Below are 24,109 nucleotides of genomic sequence, written 5' to 3' on the forward strand. Positions count from 1 at the left end.
GCTCTCGGCCTCACGTGGAAAGGTGCTGGCTCAGGTAGTAAATGGCCATCAACTGTGATTGGATGGCCATCAGCTATGGCTAGTTGGCCATCAGCTGTAACCAGTGAGCCATTGGCCACTAATATAACTGCCGTGGCGACGCTAGCAGAAAATGGGGGGCTAGCAAGAGGATGGTGGCTGGCAAGCGCAGATTGCAGTTAGCGCGGCGGAGTGAAGATTGCATATTCTGTGGCTCCTGCTTTCTGTGTCTCCAGCCCAGCCGCCAGCAAGACTATAGTGGTATGACTCCCCTATATATGGCTCCATGGGTGTTCCTTTTTGGCTTCACCATGTCCTGCGTTCTTATGTGGGGAGCGGGACCAGAGACCCCGCATACCACCCTGCATGACAGCCTTGTTGGGCTTCCTTTGCCTCAGGTATCTTCAAGAAAGGTTTTCCCAGTATGAATGGAGTTTTTTTCAGGCTCTCTCAAGACTCTCAACTGCTCAATCTCAAGGCTGCTGGTCCCCAGGGCCAACCCGGGCAGTCACTGGCCATGTATTATCTCATTGACTTTTTTCATGACACTGTCAGGCAGGTTCTACTAGTCCATTTTACAAATGAGGCATCGAGGCTCAGTCATTCACCCAAGGGCACACAGTAGGTCTGTGGCTGAGCCAGGATTAGAGCCTTTGGTTCCCAGAGCACACACCCTAAACCCCTCTGCTCTAGTGTGAAAGGATGTTTTTGTTTTTCCAGGTAGCAAAAAGGCCACAGGTTCTGCTCAAAGTGGCATATGCTCAACAAACACCTACTATGTGTCAGGGTGGTGCTGGGTATTGCGGGAGGGTGTGGCTGAGAACAGAAAGACTGTTGGTTTTCAAATTGGCCTGAGAAGTGACTGTTTCTGACGTTAGCCAGGATGTATCTACTTCTTGCTCCAGGGCTGTGAGATGCATGGGGTTAGCCCCGCCTTAAGGATGAGGAGGCTGAGGCCCAGAGAGGTTCCACAGCTTACCAAGGTCACAAAGCCCTGGGCAGCTTGACTCCACATCCACGTGCGCTGCCTGTGGTCAACCACAGCTGTCTGTTAACAGCTTCGGCCTCCACACACTCATTTTGCATTTGGCCAAACAAGCCTAAAGAACAACTCAGTGGCTTGAGCCCAAATTGGAGAGGGGGTGAGCCCTTTCGTAATTGTGGAAATGGACGCCCATTCCACAGTGAAATTGCCTTTGAGATGCCACTGAGTTTTCAGTGCAGGAGAAGACAGGCAAAGTGACAGTATGCAACGTGGGTGTGTGACAGGTGGTGGCTGTGTCACGGATTCTTCCTGGGACTGATGTGATGGCCATAGGGCGTTATGGCATCTGGGACTGACAAGCCTTTTAAAAGAAAACGTTCCCAAAGCTGTCCCATCCCACTGTTGGCAAACAGTCCTTAAACGGCAAAGAAACCGCCGCGTTCACAAAATGGAGAGCTGGCGTTCAGGCCCATTTATTTAAACCTGGAGTCGACGAGGCTAAAGACTTCAGCTCACCGGCTCGATGCAGCAGGGGAGCGTAATCTTCAGGGTTTTCTTCCCATTTACGGGTTTTTTTGTTGTTGTATATTTGTAAAATGAGGCTTCTGCTGGCAAAAGCAGGTTTTAGTGAGTGCGGCAGCTCTTTCAAGACCTAATAAGGCCCCAAAGGAGGGTGTGTTCCAGCCACACTTCCCTTCCCCCCAGGGCGGCCCGACTCCGCTCGCCTCCTGTGTACACTTTGGGCGCCGCGTACCATCCGTCTTGCTTCCCATTAACAGAAGTACCGCCATCACTTCTGCAGGACGAGATGGGCCCTTTGGAACTGCCTTGGGGACAGAGGCAGGAGCGGCCGTCAAGCAGTTTTGCTTGGAGGGGAAAGAAAAGAAAAAAAAGAGAGACAGAGAGAAAAACCAAACTCTTATTAATGGATGATTCCTTGGTGTTAGGAGCCTGGGCTGGGGAGGAAAGGGACCGGGGTGGGGGGGGGTGGGGGGGTCCAGAACCACTTCGTGTTCACATTCCTGAAGCCACACTGGACCACCTCTCAGAGGAGAGTGGACAGGGCATGTGATGGCCCCAGTTCCTGACACTGTGAAGAGGGCTTGTCACCTGCGCAGTGTGGCAGAGCATGGAGAAGCCCCTTGAGTTCAGAGGCAGGGAAGGAGGAGGACCCAGCATTTATGGGGCACTCACATCTGCCTGGCACTGTGCCCGCTGCTTTGGGTATGTCTTGGGGAGTGGGTGTCATTGGCCCCGTTTTCAGATGAAACAGCAGAAACCCAGAGTCCAGCAACTTGCTTCAGATCACGGAGCTCCTAAGTGGTAGCTCTGGGATTGTCCATTTTCCTGGGCTGCCCCCTCCAGAGGCGATGGGAAGTAGCAGAGCGAAGACTCCCAGGGCAGACGCCTGTCACCACCCTGCCCTTGCCTCACCAACCTTCAAGGTTCGGTAGGAGTTTGCCAGGTGGAGAGAGCATGTGGGGGGGAGTTCACGGGGGCCCAGAGGTGTGGAGCGCCAGGCTGCAGGAAACGAAGAGGCCCTGTGGAGCTGATGTAATGAATGACAGGTGTCACGTGGAATTGGGGTCAGGTAGGGAGGCCTTGGATGCTAAGCTCAGAAGTGATGACTTTATCTGGAAGCCTTGAAGATTGATAGGGAAGGGGGTGTGGACAGGTCAGTGTTTTAGGAAGGTTTTCCTGGTGGCGCGTGTGGAAAACGGTTTGTGGAGGGTAGGGTTTATGCCAGGAGACGGGGAGGCTGGCGACAAAGCCCCAGTGTGGGTGCTGCTGTGGGCTTGCCCGGAGCCTCCTAGCTGCCCGGGAGGCCACAGATCCGCCCACAAAGAACCTTTGGCTTTCTCCCACCCCCACCCGCCCCAGCCCTTTCCTGCTGGGTGTTGGAGCGGGAGACCCCTCACCTCCGCACCATCAGCCTCCTTCACAGCTTTCTTGTGAAAAACAAGGCCGACGCCTACCAACTTGCTGGGGACAATGTGAGAATAAATGATAAAATATGTAAAGCTCGCAGCGCTGCTTTGGGAAGAGAAAAAAGTGCCATGGATGTGTTATTTTTCCCTAAATCCGGATTTCTGCGTGTCATTTCTTTCTTCCCCATCAGAGAAGCTGCTTTGATTCCCGGGGATGAGAGGAGCCATAGTTAATGGGAGTGCATCAGCCGAGGCCTGTTCAAGTCTGTCTGCCACGGAATACATTTATTTCCCCCCATTTCCAGGCTCTCTCATTAATCTGCAAGCGCCCCATTCTAATGTGCTTCCAGGGGAGCCAGTTGTCACTGTGATTGAATTCTAATTCTCCCTTGATTGATTGAGTGACTGATTGATTGATCTAGAGAAGTCCGAGGCAAAGCTGTGCAAACGAGCAGCTCTGAGTTTTCACATATGTCTGTGGCATGTTATTCGTGTTGGGGGGTGGGCGGGGGTCAGAGGTTCCCCTGGCCCCCTGGGAGTCAGCCGGTCTTGAGCTGACGTGTGGTGTGCAGGTCCTGACGGCAGCTGTGGTGTGAGGCAGTGTGGTGGGCAGGCAGCGCCCCACAGAGGAGCTGGCAGTTCCACGGTCTGGCTGGGCATTGTTTTCCTCCGAGGCGAGGCTCTTAGGAGGGTGAGCCCAGGCTAGCCCCAATCCCCCGCGCACCCCCTCCCAGAGCCAGGTAATGGCAGGGTGGTTCTGGAGGAGACTGGGTTCTGCCCACCAACAAGGGGCTCAGCCACGCCTGGCCCCCCCCCCCCGGGCCCACCATAGGGCTTAGCCCCCCTGTGGGATGCAGTCCGAATCGTTTTAGGTTGAATGGATGAATGGGGGTGTCACATAGTGGCTGGGCGACTTCGTATACCTGGGGTCTCATTTTATCATCACCAGAATCCATTTTTCAGTTGGGGAAACAGAGTCAGAGAGGTGAAGACTATGGCCAAGTCACCCAGCAAAGAAGCCACCCTGGGGCTGACTTCCCGGCTCCCCATTAAAGCGCTGGTTCCTCTACTTGGCCTTTCCCTCCAGACACGCTGAGAGCTGGATGTGGCCTGCCCTCCCCTCAGTGCCGGGCAGAGACCTGGGCAGGTGGGCCTCCCATGTGCCAGGCACACCCCAGGCACTTGGCCCACAAGATCTCATTGAACACGTGAGCCTTTTAGGTAGGTCTTCTCCGACCATGAAAATGAGGCTCAGAGAAGTGATACTGTACAAGATTTCTCAATGTATAAATGAAGGATCCCAGATGTAAATTCAGGGAGGACAGTCACCCACTGGAATAGTCCTGCTGGTGGGAGAATAGGTGGCTGTGGCCCATTTTTCGTGGGCTAGACTAAGGCATGATGTTTTAGAAGACTACACTTTTTCAATAGGCTAGCCTGGGGCATGATGTCACAGGCAGAGCTTTCCCACCAAGAAAGAGCAGAGAGTCTGCCAGGGCCAGGCAGGGTGGGATGGGGGTGTCCCTTTGGCTCCTTGGGAAATATGGAGCAATCGGGCCCGTACCAGCCCAGTCCTTACACAACCTGCTGCAGCCCTTCTCTTTCTGGCTTTGGTTGCCCGCCCCCTGCCCTGTGCAATGGGAGGACGGGAGGACCCCTCTTATCTGTTAAGTACTGATTATGTGCTAAGCAATTTGCTGTACAATCTGATTTAGTTGTCCCAACCACCCTGTGAAGCCAGGTCCCCTCATTTGCACCACCTGACCCACTCCTTGGCTGTATTTCCCTCATAGCACGTATTGCTGTCCACATGACTTCCATTTCTAGGGGTGTGCCCTTCCCTGCCTTGTGCCTGGGACAGTGCTTGGCTCTGTGAGCCTCTCAAAAAATGCTTGATGAATGATGATGGAATGAATGAACCCTCGTTTTCTTGAAAAGGAAACAGACCCGCAGAGCACAGACCTGTGCCCTCCGTCACACTGCAGGGGCAGGACTGAGCCCTTCCCTGCCTGTTGGGGCCAGCTGGGGACTCTCTCACTGACCGGCGTGCAGCCTGGAATTCCAGGTGCGCCGGTCTGTGTCCCCGCAGGTTCGTGCTGCCCACAGAAACTTCCAGCCCGCGCTTGTGGCTTTGGATCAGCCCAGAAAAAGCGTGTCCTGTGACTGCTCAAGGAATCTGGGCATTTAGCCCAGAAAAGAGTGTGTTTCCTGGCTTGCTGAGAACTGGGGCCCACCCTGCCCCTGCCCTGGGTGTGCAGAATTGGAGGGAGGGAGAGAGGGACTCCGCCCCTAGAAGGCGACAGCGTCAGACCTTATCATCTGAGATTCGCTGCCCTGCACCCAAGACTGTCCCAACAAGGCCACCTGGGCATGGCCGTTAGCCCAAGTGTTCCAGGCAAAAGGTCCCCAGCATCCAGGAAATCCTATGAGATGGGATTAGCACGCCTGAGTTACTGGAAAAGAAGCATTCCTCGTGCCCACACAAATCTTCATCACTGGGGAGGCTCTCGCAGCGCACCTCACTGGTTACCATGAGGCAGATGTGGGTGCGACATCCACAAAGCATAGGGTGACTGGCTTCCGGTAGGTTATCAGGCTGCTGGGGCCAGATGTTTCAAAAGCCAGGCATTTGGCCTCTCCCTCCAAGGCTGGCGTGGGTTTATGAGGTGACTTTGAAGAGAGCTGGAGTCATCAGGCCGTGATGTCTGCACATTGCGTAATTTCACAATTTGGTTTTCTTTTCATAAGGAGGGTCAGTGCTTCTCCCTCTCCTGCTTTTCATTTTTATTTTCTTTTCCTCCTGCCCCCTTCCTCATTTGACTGGCCTGGAATGCCTTCTCTCTCGGGCTGGGACATCACCCAGCCCTCAGAAGGGATTAACTGGAATTATCCACCAGGTAACTGGAATATACTAGTCAAATTTCTGAGATGGAGAAACCTCTTTTGTGTACTCACAGGAGAGTGGAGGAGGCCAGCCTCGCTTCTCCTCTGCCAGGATTGAAATAAATCACCCAGCAGGGCACAGTGGCTTAAGTTTGCTGGTTTCCAGATGTCAGACCCAGGCCCAGCTCAGGGCTGTGTGAGATTCTCACCCATCCATGGTGAAAGGAGAAAACTTCAGAACAGGCCTGGCATTGGCTACTTTCTTTATGTCAGGTGTCCGTCAAATGCAGCATGGTGATGGTAGATGGAAATTTTACCCAGAAAAAATGGCGACTGTATGTTGGTCTTCAGAATTTGGAGGAAGCTTGACAAGCCTGGGGAATTCCCAGGCCTGGGAACCACTGGCCCCAGAAGCAGAAGTTGAGCCTGAGGGAGTCTTAGATGAAGTTTGCAGTGCCTGGAGAACGTGGGAAGCTGGGCTCCGAGGGTGGGCTGGGAGACTGTTAGATTCCTAAGGCCAACTTAACAAAGCGCCACAAACCAGGTGGCTTAAAACAACAGAAATTTATTCTCTCACAGCCCTGGAAGCCAGAACTCCAAAATCAAGGTGTCGGCAGCATGGGTTTCCTCTGGAGGCTCTGGAAGAGAGTCTGTTCCGGGCCTCTCTCCCAGCTTCTGATGGTTGCCAGCAATCCTTGACGTCCCTTGGCTTGTAGACATAGCACTCCACTGTCTGCCTCTCTGTCACATGGTTTTCTCCCTCTGTGTGCCTGTGTCAAGTTTCCCTCCTATATGGATACCAGTCGTGGGATTAGGGCCACCCTAATCTCATATGACCTCATCTTAACTTGATGACACCGGCAGAGACCTTGTTTTCAAATAAGGCCACGTTCCTAGGTCCCAGGTAGACATGAGTTTTATAGGAAGACTATTCAGCCCAGCGCAGGGCGCGCAGGGGTGAGAGGAAGGTCTGTCCACGTCGCGCATTGCCACGCCTTAGTACTTTGGAGTGTCTGCAGCCATTTGAGTGGAGTTGAAACAGAGTTCCCAGTTGGGATCGCTTGCTCATTTGTGCATGAGGATGGCCTGTAAGCAGCACACTGTGTCAGGCATGCCCCGTGCCAGGCGGCAGGCTAGGGCTGAACAGGACAGGCCAGTGGACCCAAGGAGCTGGCTGACATTCCTGTGGAGGAGACATGTGCACAAGGACCTGAGTCTGGGGACAGAGAGCTGTCACTGTCACCACAGCTAAGACCAGGTCATATCACTCCCAGCACACAGACTCAGAGACTCAAGGAGATGAGCTGGCAAGGGTACTCTGACTCCAGGGTCCTAGACTCGTTTATACACTTTAATACAGACACCAGACCAGTGGATTGGGTCACTTCATGCTTTTCCTAAACACAAGCCATCAACATTTGGGGGCATCAGCCAGGACAGCTGAGGGCTGAGAGCCTTCAGTCTTGGCACAAGCCGTCAGCCCTGCCGTGTTCCTTTGGACTGGGAGAGCAGCCCCTCCCAGTAATGACGAGACCCCGCCGTTGCTGGTGGCCCCTGCCAGTGCAACCTCTGCCTGCTTTGGATAAAGGGCAGCCTGTGAGGCAGGAAGGAGGGATCCAGGCTCTTTCGGTCCCCCAGGGACGCTTATCTATTTTGGCAAAGGCTCTGTGGTCAGAATTTCTAGTTTACATCCCAACTCTGACACCTCCTAGCCAGTGACCTTGTGCACGCAGGTCCTGGAGCCCCTCCCAGCGTCACATCTCCTCTCCTGTGAAAAAGCAGTAGATTCCAGTTGTGCCCATCCCAGAAGGGTTAGGAGACGGCTAAGGGAGTGAAAGGTCGTGACCACCTTTCATAAATCCTTCCTGTGCCCAACATGGGGCCTGGTACACAGGTGCGCAATAAACACTCACCAAATAAGAGAGAGGGTCTTGGAGCCTGGAATGTGGCACTCCTGAGATCCGGCCCCAGGATGGTCTCCTGAGAGGGAGATTCTGTAAGCGTTTCCTTCCTCCTGTCTGTGGGTGCAGTTACCTGAGAGGACCAGGGCAGGGGTGGGGAGGTCAAGTGTGTGCTCACAGTATTGGCAGAAGAAAGATGCCGCTAAACTGTCTGCAGCTTTGATTCACCGTGTGACCCACTGAGTCCAGTCATCCCTGGGCTTAGTACTAGGGGAGGCGGAGTGCTATGCAGAAGCGCAGTGGATGGGTCTGGAGAGCTGAGTTCTGGCCCTGGCTTTGTGCCCTTACCAGCCCCGTGTGCCCATGCTCACCGCTCCTTGTAGGTCCTCCTGAGTCTCCCTTCCCCTCTGCAGACCTGAGGCCACTGCTGTGGCTGGGGCCTCAACCCCACAACCATGTGGGGGCTTGCCTAGCCGCCAGGCCTTTGCACATGCTGTGCCCTCCGCCTGGTGTGCCCCTTCCCTGCTTCCCCACTGTTGAGTGAATGAATAGACGGTTGGATGTCCTTAGACACATCACTTCTCTGCCCCACGCCTCAGTTTCCTGTCTTTCAAATGCAGGATGTGGACTGGTAGATTCCTCTAGGGAGACATGAGACCTCAGATGAGTGGATTCGGGGTTTCTCCTGCTCCTAGGAATTGATGGGAGCGTGGCAGTGACTGCATGCGTATTTGTTTAATGATTATCTGCCATTGATACAACAAGTGAACGAAGCGAGGGATTTGCTGGGCACTCAGCACAATGTTCCCAGCGAATGGATTCCAGTGTCTTTGAAAAGGCAGGCTGAGGCCGCCTCAGTGGAGCTATTCTAACTGCCGTCGGGCCAACCCTTCCCCACCTGTCCCTCTGCAGGAATTCTTCCCGTGCCTGTGGAGGCAAGAATGTGTGCGTCCAGAGCCTGGCACTTAATATGCACCTGCCCACAGAGCTCTCTCTGTGTTTCCATGTCTGTCCAGAGCTCCTCTTAGTGGGGCAGAGGGCAGGTGCTGCTGGGCTCCTCCCCAACTTTCTACATGCCAGGCTGGCACCAGATTTCAACCCCCCCTTTGCCAGCTCCCAGCTGTGCAGATTTGCACCTCTGAGCCTCGGTTTCCTCATCTGCAAAACAGAGATAGTAATGCCCACCTCATGGGCCTGGCAGATGGACCCAAATACATGGTGCAGTGCATGGCAGGGGGTGGGGACACATGATATGGGGGGCTGTTCTTAGTATGAGTATTCCTTGCTCTAGAGATCAGAGCAAAACAGAGATCAGCGGTCTGTGTGTTGAAGCCAAAAAATGTCTGTTGTCTGAAGAATTTTGTTTTGGAAGATAAGCCCTGGTTTTGGGTCCGAATCTCATTCCCTCAGGAATGTCACGGTTGAGCACCCAGGCTAGGCTTGGTGACCACCCGAGCCTTTGAGCCTTCCACATGGATGTTCCCAGGTCAGGCTTTTTGGGAATCTCTCGCACAGCTGGGCTGCTTGTCACGTTTCGGTAGCACTGTTTCCACAGAGCAGGCTCTGTCTGGCATTGAATAGATGTTTTTGTCTTTTTCTTGGATGCCTGAGTGGCAGTCTCCCTCCTGCGGTCCCATAGGCCGACATGAGTGTAAAACTCCAAAATGGACGTCAGAGTGGGGCCGTCCATTCCCACTCGGGCTCGCGGCTCCCAGCCAGGCTCAAAGAGGTGGGTCAATGGAGGCCCTGACCTGGGGGGCTCCCGAGGGTCTCCTGGGCTGTGGTTATAAAGGCTGCTGAGCCAACCGAAGAAATCGGAGTTCACGGAGAGGCAGCGCCTTGGACCAGCAGCCGAGTTGAGGAGGATGGTTCAGGGTCTCCAGACAGGCCTGCTGGCATCCAAGCCACAGAGGCAAAGCCCCTGAGAGCAGGAAGGACGCGAGGGACTAAGCACGCGTGAGGGCCTTGTGGTTCAGTGGTTAGGAGCGTGGGTCTGGAACCGCACTACCTGGCTTCCCATCCCGGCTCTTCCACCTATTCTGGACATCGTGCCTGACCTTTTCATGCCTCTTCGCCCTTCTGGATAATGGGGATAATAATGTGCTATGAGGGGAAAGTAGGTTGATATCTCTTAAGTGTATTAGAACAAAGTTTGATGCATAGTAAATTAAAAAGAAAAAAAAAGAGTAAATTGCGGCCCAGAGAGGGCAAAGGGCTCAACTGTGATCACCCAGTAGGTCACTGGGGACAGCCAGGCTGAAACTCATGATTTCCAGTCTCGTGGACATTTCCCTCCTCCCCTTTCCCCCTCAGTCAGACTTTTTCAACTCTGCCTTTTGCAAAGGAAATCTCGTGACCCTTCAGCCAGCAGGAATTCAGACTGCACAGAATTTCAGAAACCTCTTTGGGCTGGCTGGGGGCCTTGTTGCAATTCTGTTCAGTTGCTACTTCTTTTTTTCTCCATTTTTTTCTTCTAAAGCTCTAGAGGGTCTCTCCTTTCTTATCTCCCCAAAATAGAAAAATTAGCCTTTTGGTAAAGAAGTTTGAAGACTTAGGTCTCTGCTGTGTGTCCATAGACCACCCCCTCCCTTTCTGGGCCTCAGTTTCCCCATCTGTGAAATGAAAAGGTTCCCCCCTTTGACAGGTGGACGGTCCCTATCTGCCAGCCTGGAATTGCTCTGGGAACAAGCGAGCTAAAAGGTACCACACCGAACGCAGGTCCGTGTTGATTGTTGGGTTAATGCTGACTAAAGAAAAGAGGATGACGCATCCTTCTAGGAAGTGAGGTGAAACCCACCAGAAATGCTACCCACTTCCGCCTACCTCCTAGTTTCAAAGGTTATGTGAGTCATCAGAGTTGCCTGCACTTTTCTCACTCTCCTGTTTCAGCGTCACACTCCTCAATCCCACTGGGCTGAGGCCAGGATGCCAGTGTCCCGTCTGCAGGGCTCCCAGGTGTCAGAACTGAGGGGCTTGGTGATTTTCTGATCTCTGCTGGGCACCCCAGCCATGAGCTCTGGAGGCAGCTAGCCTAGGTGTGAATCCTGGCTCCCAGGCTGTTGACAGCAGCCCTCTCTGAGCTTCATTCAGTCTCATCTGTGAAATGGGTGGATGAGCCCTGCCAGCAGGGTGAGATGGCAAAGCCCAAAATAGGAGTCCTGCTCCAGTTCACTGCCCTTTTCCTTCCTGCCTGAGAGGCCTTTGCTCACCTGGGCTCCAGCTGGGGCACAGTAGATACCGATATGCCTGAGTCCTCCCTGGCTGTGGGGGACAGAGGAGCACTTGACGAAGCCAGGAAGCCTGGAGATAGACCTTCACCCATCAGGACCGACAGCATCCTGAGTGCAGTCATCGCAGCCTTTTTATGGGGAGCCACGGGCCCAGGAGGGACAGGACCTAGAGTAGGGAGGCCTGGAGCCAAGACTAAAACCCAGGGTCCTAGACCAGGAATCCCCTCACCCCCAGGTGCTCCTGTCTTCTGTTTGTGCGTTCACTTTCGGGTCAGCCTGGCTGGGCCTGGGAATTCATAGATGGGTACCATGGTGGCCCTGGAGTGGACTCAGGGCTGAGCCACACCTTGCTACGCCCTGGCAAAGGCTTTGGGAAAGTCATGCCAACCCCTGAGTCCCATTTCTTCATCTCAAAAATGGGCCTATTTCCTGCTCTTCCCACCTCTCAAAGTTGTCATGAGGCATCATAGGATGGTGTGGGTAAAAATCTCTCTGCAGATGATCAAGAACTAGGAACTTTTCAGGAGTGAAGAATTTGATATTTGTCATCCCCTGGGGCATTTCTGTATCCATGTCACTCAGTGTTTGGTACAGAGTAGGTGCTCAGTAAGTGTTGAATGAATGAATGACAATAGTTATTATTTAGGGGACACTTGAGATCTTGCTCCCTGACATATGTCACCAGTTTGGCTCAAATGAACTCATATAAAAGTTTGTTTAAAAAAATGGTTATCTATTAAGCATCTGCTACATGCCCAAGCATCACCTAGGGAACTTTCCATAAAAGGGTTACCTTCAACAGCCCCAGCAATTTAGGTATGTCCCCATTTTACAACTAAGACAGTTGAGGCTCAAAAAGCACAGTAACTTCTGTAAGGCCACACAGCAAGTGGTTGAGGAAGTCAGGATTCACCCCTGACTCTCCACACGCCCTTCCAGGTACTCAGATGGCCTCCAGGGTCACCTCTCCCCGGGGTGTGCTGGTAAGGGGCAGAGGATTTGTACAAAGCCCTTATCCGTAGCATTTGCCAACTTCCCTGGTGTAAATCTTCCTTCAGGGCCTGATTTCAGGCATACAACACGAAAACTGTCTCACAGATTCCCTGAGAATTTAGCGTCAGCCGTCACAAGCCAGTAGATGTAGCTGCAGTGCCCCTGTGCACCCCTGCCCTTCACACAGCGCCTCACACACCTGAGGAAGGCTGGCGTTAGCAGTGACCCCGGCCCAGGACAGCAGACTGGAGCCAAGGTGGGGATACCTGTGCTTCTAGACTCCCCAGCCCTCTCCCACCAGAGCCCCTGGGGCTCCCTGGGGTTTCGGTGCCACACAAAGACTTGGGCAGGATGGATGAGACCCGAAGACGCATATGCAACCCCTTGACTAGAATCTGAAGGCCTGCCAGCCTCACCGTGTGCAGTATTCCTGCCAGGCCCAGAACAGAGCCCTGTAAACGCTGGGATATAATGGACAATAAAAGTTGCCGGAAAATAGTGAGTCTCCTAGGACCCCTGTCATCCCTGCCACACGCTGCCTGCCGGAAGCACGAGCCCTGTGATCATGAGGCACGATCGTCATGTAAATATATAAAGTCTCTCACCAGCCACGGGCAAAGATTTATTTTATTGAGACAGTGGGGGAGGGGGAGGACGGCTCAGGTTCATCATCCCGGTAACTTTGTGAAATGCTTTGCCATCACATCCCAGCTTCTGGGAAAAGGCAGTAGGAGCCAGTGTGGCCTCTGCCATCCTCCCAAAAAGGGTGTGGGGGGAACCCTCAGAGGGCATGGACACCTCCTGTCATGGCCACAGGCCCGAGGGCCTGGTTGGCCACGAGACTGGGGTCCCGTGGAGAATGAGGACTGGCTTTATTGTGACAATTGATTTGCCACGCGGGTTGCTAGGAATATTTGACGCAGGGATATTGCTGTTGAATGAGCACTGGCTTTTTTTGTTGATAATGGTAATCATAATAGTAGCGGCCGCCACATTTATTAAGCTCTTGTGCATACCTGGGTCCTGATAGTCCTGGGCGGGCATTCTGCCTGCATGTTCTCGCTCAGTACTCATAACAACCCCATGAGGTGGATCCAGGCTCTGCCTCTCTCCACCTGGGGCTCCTCCAGCAAGTCACATGACCTCTCAGAGCCTCAGTTTCCAAATTTGTCAAATGGATGCACGGTCTGCCTTGCAGGGTCGCTTTATGAGCACACGAGCTGCCAACACTGCTGAAGGGTCTGGCCCAGAACTGGACACTTAGGGGGTGCTCTTTGTGTGGCCCCCTGCCCCCACGGACATCCTACCTCCATGGCTGTGTGTCTGGGAGCCTGGGAGGCATCTAAGCATGCCCCGGCGTGGCTGTGGCTTGTGAATGAGGAGGGCAGCATGCAGGGTGCTAGAGGGCTCAGAAAGCCTTCCAAGGCCAGCGAGTGTCCCCTTAGCAATTTCAGACCCAGAACATACGGTTTTCCTCCCAGAAACGAGTGGACAATTAGATACAGGATCCCGGATCCCAGTTTCAGGGCGTGACGACAAGTCATATATCCTCCATCTGCCTCATCAAAAACGTCGGCACAGAAAGGGCCCTCCTACTCTGTGGAGCCTGACCCTCCCATGTTGTAGATGGAGAAACTGAGGCCCAGAGACAAGCTCTAACTTTCCCAAGGCCCTGCAGCGCGGTGAGTCCCCAGCCATCATGACACACACGTCATGGCTCAGAGCAGCAGTCATCCTCGAGGAGTTACAAATGGCCTGCCTCGGGTCAGCCAGGAGCACGACACAGGAGGGTGTCGCCATGGTGTGGCCCTGGCAGCCATACTTACATGCTGACATGTAACTCCAGGACTGGATGGAGAAGAGACACTGTCACCTGCACACCAAGCCACACGCCGCGTGTGGAGATTGTGCTGGAGGCTCGTGGTGACTCAGGAGGCCCCGAGTCCAGTCACTGACAGACAGGACCTCAGGCTGTCTGTGCCCCTCACTGCAGCTCCATCCTCTCTTCTGTGTCTCAGGTGGACAGGCGGGGAGTGACCGGCAGCGAACTCGTGTGTGCAAGGGCACAGAGGCTGATCAGAGCCAAGTTATATTTCTGGAAGATTCTGGCTGCCTCGGGCCCAGAAGGAAGAGGAATGCCGCGTGGGGCTGTCTCACGTTGCATTTTCCCCGGGTGCTGCCCTGTGCACATTTGTCTCTGAGGGGACTGTCCCTGCCCTGGAGGGAATCCCTCTCTAGCAGACAGGAGGCTGGAAACAGAAGAAAAACAGTTTAGGCAGAAAGTGGCTAACTCAGGGGTGTGACCCGGCCAATCTGAAGTCTCCTATGTGAGTCTAGGCTTATGCCACCCACCTAGCCAGTTCATGGAGGACAGTCCTCAAGGAGTGCCACATGAACCAGGACCAGGGTGGGGGTCCACCCTGCAGGCCTGTGGGCAGCTGGCCTGGACCCAGCCATGGCCACCCAGGGGGCTGGCACCTGGCATATGCCCAACAGTTGAGCCCGGCTGGAGGGGAAGGTGTGCTGGCAGGTGGCCAAGCCCTGGTGCCAGGATCCGGCTCGGCGTGTCCTCCAGGGCCTCAGCTGCCATATGCCTGTGTCAGTCCTAGCAGTCGAGCCACAGATGGGGCGTGGGGCTTGCCCAGGGTAGAGGTAGCTCTGTTCTAGAGAAAGAGGCAGATGTTGACCACAGGGGCTCTTTTTGGAGATGGGGGATGGGCTGGCCTGCCGCTTCCCCTGACTTTGTCCCACACTCCTGCAGGTCCTCCAGCCTCCACACCTTTGATCCCACCAGAATGCCCTTCCCTCTAGTCCTAATCCTGGGCCACCTCAAACTCCACTTGTTGTGAGAAGCTGTCCCTGACCTGGCCTGGCCAGAAATGAGATGAGAGCTCATCAGTCCTCTTCCTGGGAGTGCTGCGCATGCTCTTTTCTAGCTTGTGGGTCTCTGTCCCTGTGTTCTGGGGCTCTCTCCTGCGGACCCTGTAAAGAGGCATCTTGGAGTCACCAATTGACAGCACAGGCCCTGCACAGAGGAGGCAGCGGAAAGGACGTGTGGAAGGAAGGGAGAGCAGGAACCCTCGGAGTCCTCAGCTCCTGGACACACACCTTGTTTGGGAGAGTGTGCGGCCTCAAAGAGGATATAAAATAATAATCGAACAGTAATGCCATTGATTGGGTGTCTGTTACGTGCCAGCCTGGGGCTAAGCACTTTTGATTCACATAATGTCAGGAACCCTCCCACAGCCCAGGGCAGTACATACTATTCTTGTCCCCGTTTTACCCATGAGAACACTGGGACACACAGAACTGGGATGTGGCGGATTCACTTGAACTCAGGACTGCTGCCTACCACGGCTCATCTCTCAGGCAACAAATATTTTTGGCTCTGCTCACAAAAGAGAGAGGAGAAAGGGTTAAGCTTTTAAAGGGACAGCAAGAACCTTTATGCTTCTTAACATTTGCGGGACCCCAGTGGGGGTAGGTGGGGATAGAGCACAAGGACCCCTCGTCCTTCCCAGAGCCCTGGCTGGTTTAATCCTGGCACTGCTGTCAGTGTTCAGGGTTCCTGTTGGGGGTAAGGGGTTGGTAGAGCCTGAAGGGCAGAGCTCTGCCTGAGCACTGTGGGTGTGGAGTGTATTTAGAAGACTGGGTCCTGACCAGGTGCTGCCACTGCTGTGCTCATGGCCCTGGCAAGTCTCTTGCCTCCTGCCTCAGTTTCCTGCTCCCAGGGGAGCAGAACTGGGTAATCCCGGGGTGCATTCCAAGCACACTGGCTTGGGGCACACACATGAACTTTCCCCAAGACTGCCCAGGGGCTGCTGCCATCAGCTTCTAGTCCCTGGTGACCATCGGGCTCCCTGGCGACTGTACTAAGTTCCGTTCACCACAGAGGTGGCAGCTGGAGCTATTTTTGGAGCAGCACGTGGTGGGGGAGTTTCCTTTTGGCAGTGGCTGGGGACGGGAGTCTTGGGCAGGGGAAGTCCCCTACGGAGGCAGGGCTGGCCCCTCTTCCTTCACCAGCTCTAGCACAGGCCACCCAGATACCCAGAGGCCCTGGCACCGAGCATCTACCTTCAACCCCGAGCCAAGCAGACCTTCCCCGAGCTTCTCAAGAGCCACTTTGCAAGGTACCAGCCTTTGCCCTTCCTCCTGCTCTGGGGAGCCCCTCGCCCTTTCCTGCCACCTGGGGCTGCTGCCTTTGCCCTGGAGGGTGTGCCCAGTAAGTGACTGGGAGGAAAGCCTGAGGGATCTCCTGTACCTGGGCTCACAAAGCACCCGACCTTGGCTGTACCTCTGCCACCGCTGCCACTTGACCCTCCTCCAGGTGGGGGCTGCCAGGAGGCCAATGCCATCAGCCTGGTATGACCTTTGCCACAGCCCAGGCGTGGGGGTCGGTTTCACACTGAGCGATCCTGGGCTTTACCAGGACTCCTGAGGTTACCAGGGAAGCAGAAAAAGTTCTGGGGTGGGTCTTGGAGCCCCTTCCCAATGTCTGAGCTGTAAGTTTTCCATAAGTTCTGCCATCGAGGAGATCTCCGTTTGAGGGAGGGGAAAACATGTGAACAGGCAGTGACAGCACGGGGACCAGAGCTGTGGAATCAGGAGTAACTGGCTATCTGGGGGAATCCAGGAAGGCTGCCTAGAAGAGGTGCCGCATGTTGGGCCCTGAAGGAAGAGCCAGGATTTCTGGAAAGCAGTTCATTCCAGGCAGGGGAAGTGAGCCTTCCAAGGCCTTGAGGAGAGAGCAAGTTCATTTCCCTGGAGGGCCCTGGGACGGTGGGCCTGCCTCAGGGGCCTGAGGCTTCTAGCAGAGAGGTTCCAGCTTCCCCCGGCTCCACAGTGGTCTCCAAGGATCACCCCAGACAAATGAGATTGAAACCTAGCCTTTGGAGAGAGGTCTGCGTTCAGACACAGGGCATACCACTTACCAGCAGCATGGGCTTAGCAAGTCATTTGACTTCTTTGTGCCTCAGTTTCCTCATCTGTAAAATGGGCCATCAAATACATGCAGCAGAAACAGTTGAGGTGTTGCATGTAACTCACTGGCATTGAGGAAGGGCCCAGCAGATCTTCTTCAAAGAGGTGGGACGAGGCCAGCCTTCTTCATGTCCCGGAGCCAAAGACCTCCCGGACAGAAACCAAATGATTCACTGCTCTAACTGAGAGATGCTTTCAGCTCCTGCTTTTTTTTTTCCTCCAAAATTGGGTTTTATTACGCAAGAAGGAGGAAGTGAAAGGTGATCAGGAACCTCCTCGGTTTTGCAAAGGCTTTGGGAAGCCCTGCAGTGTGAGGTGCGGTGTGCTTTGAATGGCCGGGTGATTTCTGCCTGATGGGAGACGTCAGGGTCCCCGAGGGGACCCTGAGCATGAAGGCAGATGTTTATTGCCTGGGGCTTCAGGAGGGTGGGAGGAGCGCCCTCCACTGACTGGTCAGAAGTTTATTCAGTCAGCTGCCACTGGGTGCCCATTCTGTGCCAGGCCCTGGACGAGATACTGGCGGTGTAGAGATGACTGCTAAGACCAGTCCCCGCCTTAAAAGGCCGGCAGAGGAAGAGGAGAGGATGACACAGGAAGCAGTTTGCCCCTGAACAGCTGGACTTTAGAGGAGAAGCCCATGTGGACACCGTCAGATAGGGAGGAGAGAGGGGCCTTGGTACGGCCTGACTGCCCCTCAGTGCCCACCCACCATGTGCGGACTGGCTGTTTCTTTACAGATGAGGAAATCCAGGTTCTGAGAGGAGGTGGGACTTCCCCAAGACACCACAAGAAGTGTGGTAGACTGAGTAGGACCCAGGACCTTGTTTCGATGCATGAGTGGGACTTTGCCTGGTGCCAGGCCATAGGTTCCAGGCAGAAGCTGGCATGTGCAAAGGCCCGGAAGGGCCAGGGTGCTGTGTGGTTGGGTGCAGGGCCTGGATAGGGTGAGGAGCTGGGGGAAACGCAGGAAGGCAGGCCCATGCCAGCTGGGCAGAGCTGGCTATGCCTTGCTCAGGCGTGTGGGCCTTTTTGGGGGGAGGTTGGGGTGTGGAGTGGCATGTTGGGATCTATGTGTTGGGGGCGAGGCCCTTCCCATGGTGGCCTGGAGGTTGGGTCATCAGGCAGGAAGTGACTGCAGAGACCACACTGAGAAGGGGCCAGGCCAGTACAGGGCAGGGCCTCTCTCTGGGTGAGTGCGGACTTCTTTTGGGAGCGAATCAGCAGGCCTGGATGAAGACCAGCTGTGGGCTGTGACGGAGGAAAATGCATAAGGTGAGGTGAGCCTGGGTTCCTGGGCAGACAGAGAGGAGCCCCGTTGCTGAGATGGGGACTTGGGAAGGGTGAGCAAAAGCTCCAGTTGGGCCAAGTGAGTCTTCGGTGCCTGTGGCTTTTGGTGGTTGGGGTCTGGAGCTCTGGAGAGAGCCCCCAGGCTGGACAGAGAAGGATAGGGGTTAGTGGTGGATGAGGAGAGGCGAGCTGGGGTGCTAGGGACGTGAGTGGGAAGGAAAGCCCCATCGGCTGGGGGTGGAGGGGGGCTCCAGCATCGCCCCTCAGCTGCTGGCCTCCACGTTCTGCAGGCCCACCCTGCGGGAGGTCAGGGACCTCCCTGATGAGGCTACGATGTCCTTTCAGAGCTGCTTGTGGTCCCATGTCTTACAGAAGCCAGGCTCGTGGAGCTGAGGAATCTGAGCAGCACGTGTGGCTTTGGGGGTGGGGTGAGGGGACACAGGACCAGTCAGGAAACCAGACACCATCTGTGGCTTGTCCCCTACAGCTCCCAGGCCCCCATGACTCTGGCCTGAGATCTGGCTGCTTCCTGTCAAGTGATGAATGGATAACGTCTGCTTATCCCAAGACCAGAAGAGAAGGGGGGCCGAGGTAGGCATAAGACACAACAGCCAGAGCCACACCTCTGGGCCAGAATTCATTCATTCATTCACTCTTCCAAGGCAGCTGGATTAGTGGAGTCAGACAGACTTGGTTTTGAGTATTAGTGCCCCCTGTGGCCTGCTGTGTGACCTTGGGCCCATCACTTAACCAGTCGGAGCCTTTGTTTCCTCCTCTGCATCGTATGGACCATGACAGCCCATGACACCTTGGAGCCTCGGTTTTCTCATCTTCAAAGTGAGGCTGACGACACCTCTTGGGTTTCTTGGGAGGTGTCAAGTCACTCAGCTCAGGGAGGGCGCTTGGCGTGGATGTTGGCTGATGCTGAATCTGGTCTGGCCTTAACCCCACTGGTCGCCAGGCTGTGAGCTGCCTTGTCTCCCTGGGCTTTAGATCTCCACTGTGGAGGGGTGCATTGGGCAGTGCCGCCTGTGGCGTCTGTCCTCTCCCAGCTCGCCGAATACCCCAGGCAGCGGGCATCCATTCTAAGCATCCGCAGCCGGGAGCCTGCTGGCCATGTGGAAATAGCCCCTGGTTCCTGCACTGGTGTTGGGTCACTCATTTGGGGGAAAGAAAACCATGTGTGTAGGGGGCCGTGAAGTCATGGGACGGTTTCCTGCTTTGGGAAAACAACTGTGAAGCTGTGCACTCGTCTGGGAGGGGCCTTCCTCGGAGAGCGCAGCACAGGGTCCAGCATCCAGCTGGGGCCATGCCTCCAAGGATGTCTGTGCGGTTCTCCCGAGGGTTTGGCAGAATCTGTTGGCCCAGGAGCGACAGGGGCCATCGCCACCTCCACTCTCAACGCCAAACAAGGGGCAGTGACGCCCCTGCATCAGTGGATGGACTGAGAGCATGGCTGAGCCCGCGGCCTCGTCACCAGGAGAAACCAATGTCATGGGCACGAGCACCCAACACATGCAGCAAAGGGCAGGGACACACGCTGTTTCCACCTCGGCTTGCGAGCAAAGTGACAAGTACGTACACAATTCAACAGTGTCCCTCCAGGATACCCCCAGCGCACACACTTCGTCCCCCACGCCTGCCCCAGGCCAGGTCCTTGGCCTGCGCCTCCCGGTGTCTGAGGTCATCTGGCGTGGGCGGGGAAGGGCCTCAATGAGCCAGCAGCCTCCATGAGGTGTGGCATTTAGCAGGATGCAAAGGAGGGACCCAGCTTTTCCCTAGATGAAGTCTCCAGAAACTGGGAGGCAAGGGTCAGAAACGCCACTTGGAAAACCTCAGAGCCAAGCCCAAGGGAGCCGATCCCTTCTAGGCAGGGCCCAGATTAAACCCAAGTCCCCAAGTCCCCCTAGGGTCACACTGTACAGTAGAAAGAGCCATATGGCAGGCCAGGGTCGGGAGAAGCATATCAGTGGGCTTCCAGAGGTAGCCACAGCCCCCGTAAGTGATGAAGAAGCTGTTTGCCCCAGAGTATCCCAACGAGGCCATGCCATGCAGTAGACAGAGCACGATCTGGGGTCCCGCAGCCCCAGGCGTGTCTCCCACCAGCTGTGTGACCCTGGGCACGTCCCTGCCCCTGTCTGAGCCCCCGTTCCTGTGTCTGTCACATGGATTCTCTCCCTCCTCCGTTGCCTGGTGGCAGTTTACACTAACAACCATGGTAGCATCTAAAGCCTCAGAGGGCCCTTTGCATGTGCCAGGCTCTGTTCTAAGGAGGTGACATCTATTAACATGTTTCATCCTCTCAGTCACCCTAAGAGATAGATCTTCCTATTAGCCCCATTTTCCAGATGAGTAAACAGTCACTGCACGGTTAAAGGGTGCCAGCCCCAAACAGGCTCTAGGCCTTAATTCCTGGGCGAGTCCTGATCCGGTCCCTGGGCTCCTGGTAGACATGCACATGTCACATGCTCGCATCGGGAACACGGGCTGGGAAGCCGCACTGAGTGTCCACAGTGCCGTGGAAATGCAGGGCCCTTGCTGCCTGCGAAGAAAGGCCCTCTTGGAGGTGGTGCTCAGTGAGGCCTGTGCTCCGGGTCTCGCCTTCCGCAGAGTTTTGGCCGCTGACTTGGGCTTGGCAGCCTGCTTGTCGTTGTTCTGCACCTTGGCAGGAGCCACAGTGACAGGCAGCGCCCCGTCTTACCCAGAGATGCTGGCATATGCCCTGGTCTTTGCCCTGCTCTGCATGGCATCCCTCCAAATCCAAATCCTCTACCTTGGTCTTTCTGCCTCTGAGCCCCCTAAGAAGCAGTTTCTGGCAGGAATTTCGCAGGTAAAAGGGTTGGGTTTCTGTTGAAGTACAGACAGAGGGGATGGAAATCCTCTGACATGCAGCACCTGTGAGAGCCTCAAGAGGCGGTGGTCGTCTGGGACCTAGGTGGGCCTTGGGAGTTAGTGAGAGCTGAGTTCAAATCTCCCCTCTGTAGCTCACTCATGACCTGACCTTGAGCCTCCCCTCTCAGCCTGCTTCCCCATCTGTAAGATGGGCCCACCAGCAGTCCCAGGATGAATGGGAAAGACCTGGCCCACTGGAAGCTCAGAGAACCTTCATTGCCTTCCTCTACCCCTCCCCATCTCCTCCCTCACTGCCTCCTGCCCCTTCGTAGTGGTTTCTCTGGCACTTGGCGGGGATGGGTGCTCTGATTTGCAAGGTCCTCCTTGGCTGCTGCTTCCCTGAAACAAAGGCCCTTCCTCCTCACTGGGCAGCATGCTGCAGCATGTTCCATTAGCTTCTGGACAGAACAGCTCTTAGGAACAGTAATTGACCGAAACTCCAGGGGTTGGCAGAAAGGTGTGTGGACAGCAGTGCTGCATCGGCCTGCTGCCATCCTAAAGGGCAAGGACTCTCGGGGGCTCCTGTCCATGCGCCCCAGTGTGGGGGAAATGGCCCCTCATGGCCCACTGGCCCTGGGATCACCCTTACCCACTCAGCACAGGCCCCGTTCCTGAGTGAGGGGCTTGTTCAGTAGGGAGCTGCCTGAGGGAAGATGATGTGTTGCTGGGAAAAGCTGGGAGGAGCGCAGCATGGAGATTTGAGGCAAAGATGCTTCCGTGGGTTCGAATCCTGGCTCCACTCCCTGTGATCCGTGTGATCTAGGCAAATCTCTAAGCCGCCTTGTACGTCAATTTCCTTGTCTGTGAAATGGAACAATAAGAGACCCTGTTAAGAGACCCCGTTTCATGGAATTGTTCAAATGAGGTGGGCTACTAGAGTTGAAGTGTGGGGAGCAGGGCCCAGCATTGAGAGGGCACACGTTTGGTGGCTTACAATTGCTATTATTTCTGAGGAGGCCCGGGGGCCCCCTCATGGAGCTCCTGCAGCCCTGTGTGAGGAGCGGGCTGAGCCCCTGAGAAGCTCCTGAGGACGTGCCGACTGCTGCTCTGCGCTCAGATGTGGGAATGCCATGTGGGGAGGTCGGGGAATGACCTTCACAAATAAGTTTCTGCCCAATGGGACTTGCCCAGAGTCCCAGGTTGGGGATGTCAGGGTCAAGATACAAACCCAGGCCTGCTGGCCACAGGTGGCTGCGTGAGGTGGGATGAGGGGAGGGGAAGCCAGAGTGATGGACAGTGATTTCTGGTCCACGTGAAATCTGAGCAAGTGGGCAGGTGAGCGGTGCCGTGGGCTGTGCCCGGTGCCTTCTGAGATAAAGACAGAACCTTCCTGCTGAAGATAGTTTTCCTCCCACCTTTCCCCAGAGTCTCCCTAAGGGCAGAGGGTGATGAACATGTTACCCCGAGGGGTCTAGGGGTGCAGCCCGAAGCAGCGGCAGAGCCTGCAGGAGTCTCCGGTTTTATCTTAAAATTCATGCGCATTTTACATTCTGTTCCCTCTGTATCCGGTGTGTGTATCGTCGCACACATTTCCCCCCTGAGTAACAGTGCTGCCTCGGGAAGCTGCTCGTGTTTATCTGTTTATCCTGGGGCTTTTCATACCCGGGTCCTCACTGTGTCACTTGGGGGTGTGCGCTTCGGTGCGGGAGCTCAGGCACAGATGGTGGACAGATGCTGAGGGGGCCGTGGTCCCATCTGCATTTCAGGAAATGGCCTCAGTGGCCCACACAGAGGAGGACGGCTTGGCAGGGAGGACACCAGGTGCTGGAGACCCCGTGGTCCAAGGGGTGGCAAGGGTGTGGGGGAGGGGAGAGGCCTCAAAAGGACAGGTACCCCCCCCATAATGCCCTCAACGTGACACTGATTTGAGATAAGAGAAAAAACAGACAGCAAGAGACCTACCTTTATCGGTATACATTATGATGAACCACGTGAAATGCTGTGTGTGTTGGAGGGAGGGGGGCATGTTGTCAAAACTGGTTGAGTTTCAGCAACTTCACAGACAGGAGACCACACAGGCCGGGCTGTGCTCGGAGGACGCTGTCCTGGCTGGGGGCTCCCCTGCCAACCTGAGTTGGGGGGCTCTGCACTCTGTGCTGTCTGCTCCATGTGGTCTCGCTTTCTGCCATCTGTGCAGTGTGCTGGAGAGCAGTTTTACCCCAAAACACTGATGGCAGGTGTGAGGGAGGAGCTGGGCCTGCCCTGAGGACATGGGGCATTGGATGCCAGCACACAGATTCTAGGGATTCTAAGAGGCTCGGGAGCCTTTAAGGCAGAGGCAGGGAGGCCAACGGTCAAGCTCAGTGGGCGATTCAGGGCTTGGTGGCCATCCTTTGACAGGGCAGAGACATCCCTGAGCCTGAGAGGGCTGGCCGCCAACCACTGCAGCCGGAATACACTACGGTGGGGAAGAGGAAGAGTGAACTGCAGCCAGAGAACCCGTGAGTAGATCTCCCGGGCACTGACTGTAACAACCGGTAACAACCTGTAACAGCTGGTGTGGATTCCTTCCCCACTGCCCACGACACCCCTGTCCAGGGGTGTGTGTGTCTACTTAGAGGTGCATGCAGCAGGCCTTGCCAACCACGGGCTTCTCGGTTTAGGGTTTGGCTGGTGCGGACGGCTGGGGGGCAGATGACTGGGTGGGTTAAAGATTGCGAGAGGCAGTCTGTCTAGGAAGAAAGGTGAGTCTAGGTTGGCTTCTCCTGAAGCAGGTCCTGAGAGCAGGCTGCACAGGAAAAACTGAAGGGCGTGGGGGAGGCAGACAAACGGGTGCGCCATCTCAGACCAGATCGGCTGGCCCCACCCAGGTCTCCGGATGTGGGTTACACCTCAGGGTCCTGACCTCAGGCAAGGGAACGAGCTTTTGATTCCTAGGGAATTTGGCCCTCCAGAGGTGATGGACAGAGCCCATCCAATGGCCTGGACCACTCCTTAAGGGTTCTGTTTGGGATGTGTCAGGTGAGCGGTGCCCTCAGGATAGCCAGGTACAGCAGCCTGATGCAGGGGGCC

At 55.3% G+C, this 24,109-nt stretch overlaps 1 protein-coding gene across 2 annotated transcripts in view; it reads left to right on the plus strand.

The window, feature by feature from the left end:
* NEK6 (NIMA related kinase 6) overlaps window positions 1-24,109 on the plus strand; it is a 77,898-nt gene that overhangs the window by 13,454 nt on the left and 40,335 nt on the right. The window contains exon 1 of one of the 2 annotated variants that reach the window (XM_033122480.1): window positions 15,978-16,068. The exons of the other annotated variant lie outside the window; for it this stretch is intronic. The gene's annotated coding sequence lies outside the window, so the exon portion shown is untranslated. Of the gene's footprint in view, window positions 1-15,977; window positions 16,069-24,109 lie in introns of those variants that run through there. 2 annotated transcript variants of the gene reach the window in all.

The sequence above is a fragment of the Rhinolophus ferrumequinum genome, chromosome 12, assembly GCF_004115265.2.
Source record: "Rhinolophus ferrumequinum isolate MPI-CBG mRhiFer1 chromosome 12, mRhiFer1_v1.p, whole genome shotgun sequence".
Classification (NCBI taxonomy): Eukaryota; Metazoa; Chordata; class Mammalia; order Chiroptera; family Rhinolophidae; genus Rhinolophus; species Rhinolophus ferrumequinum.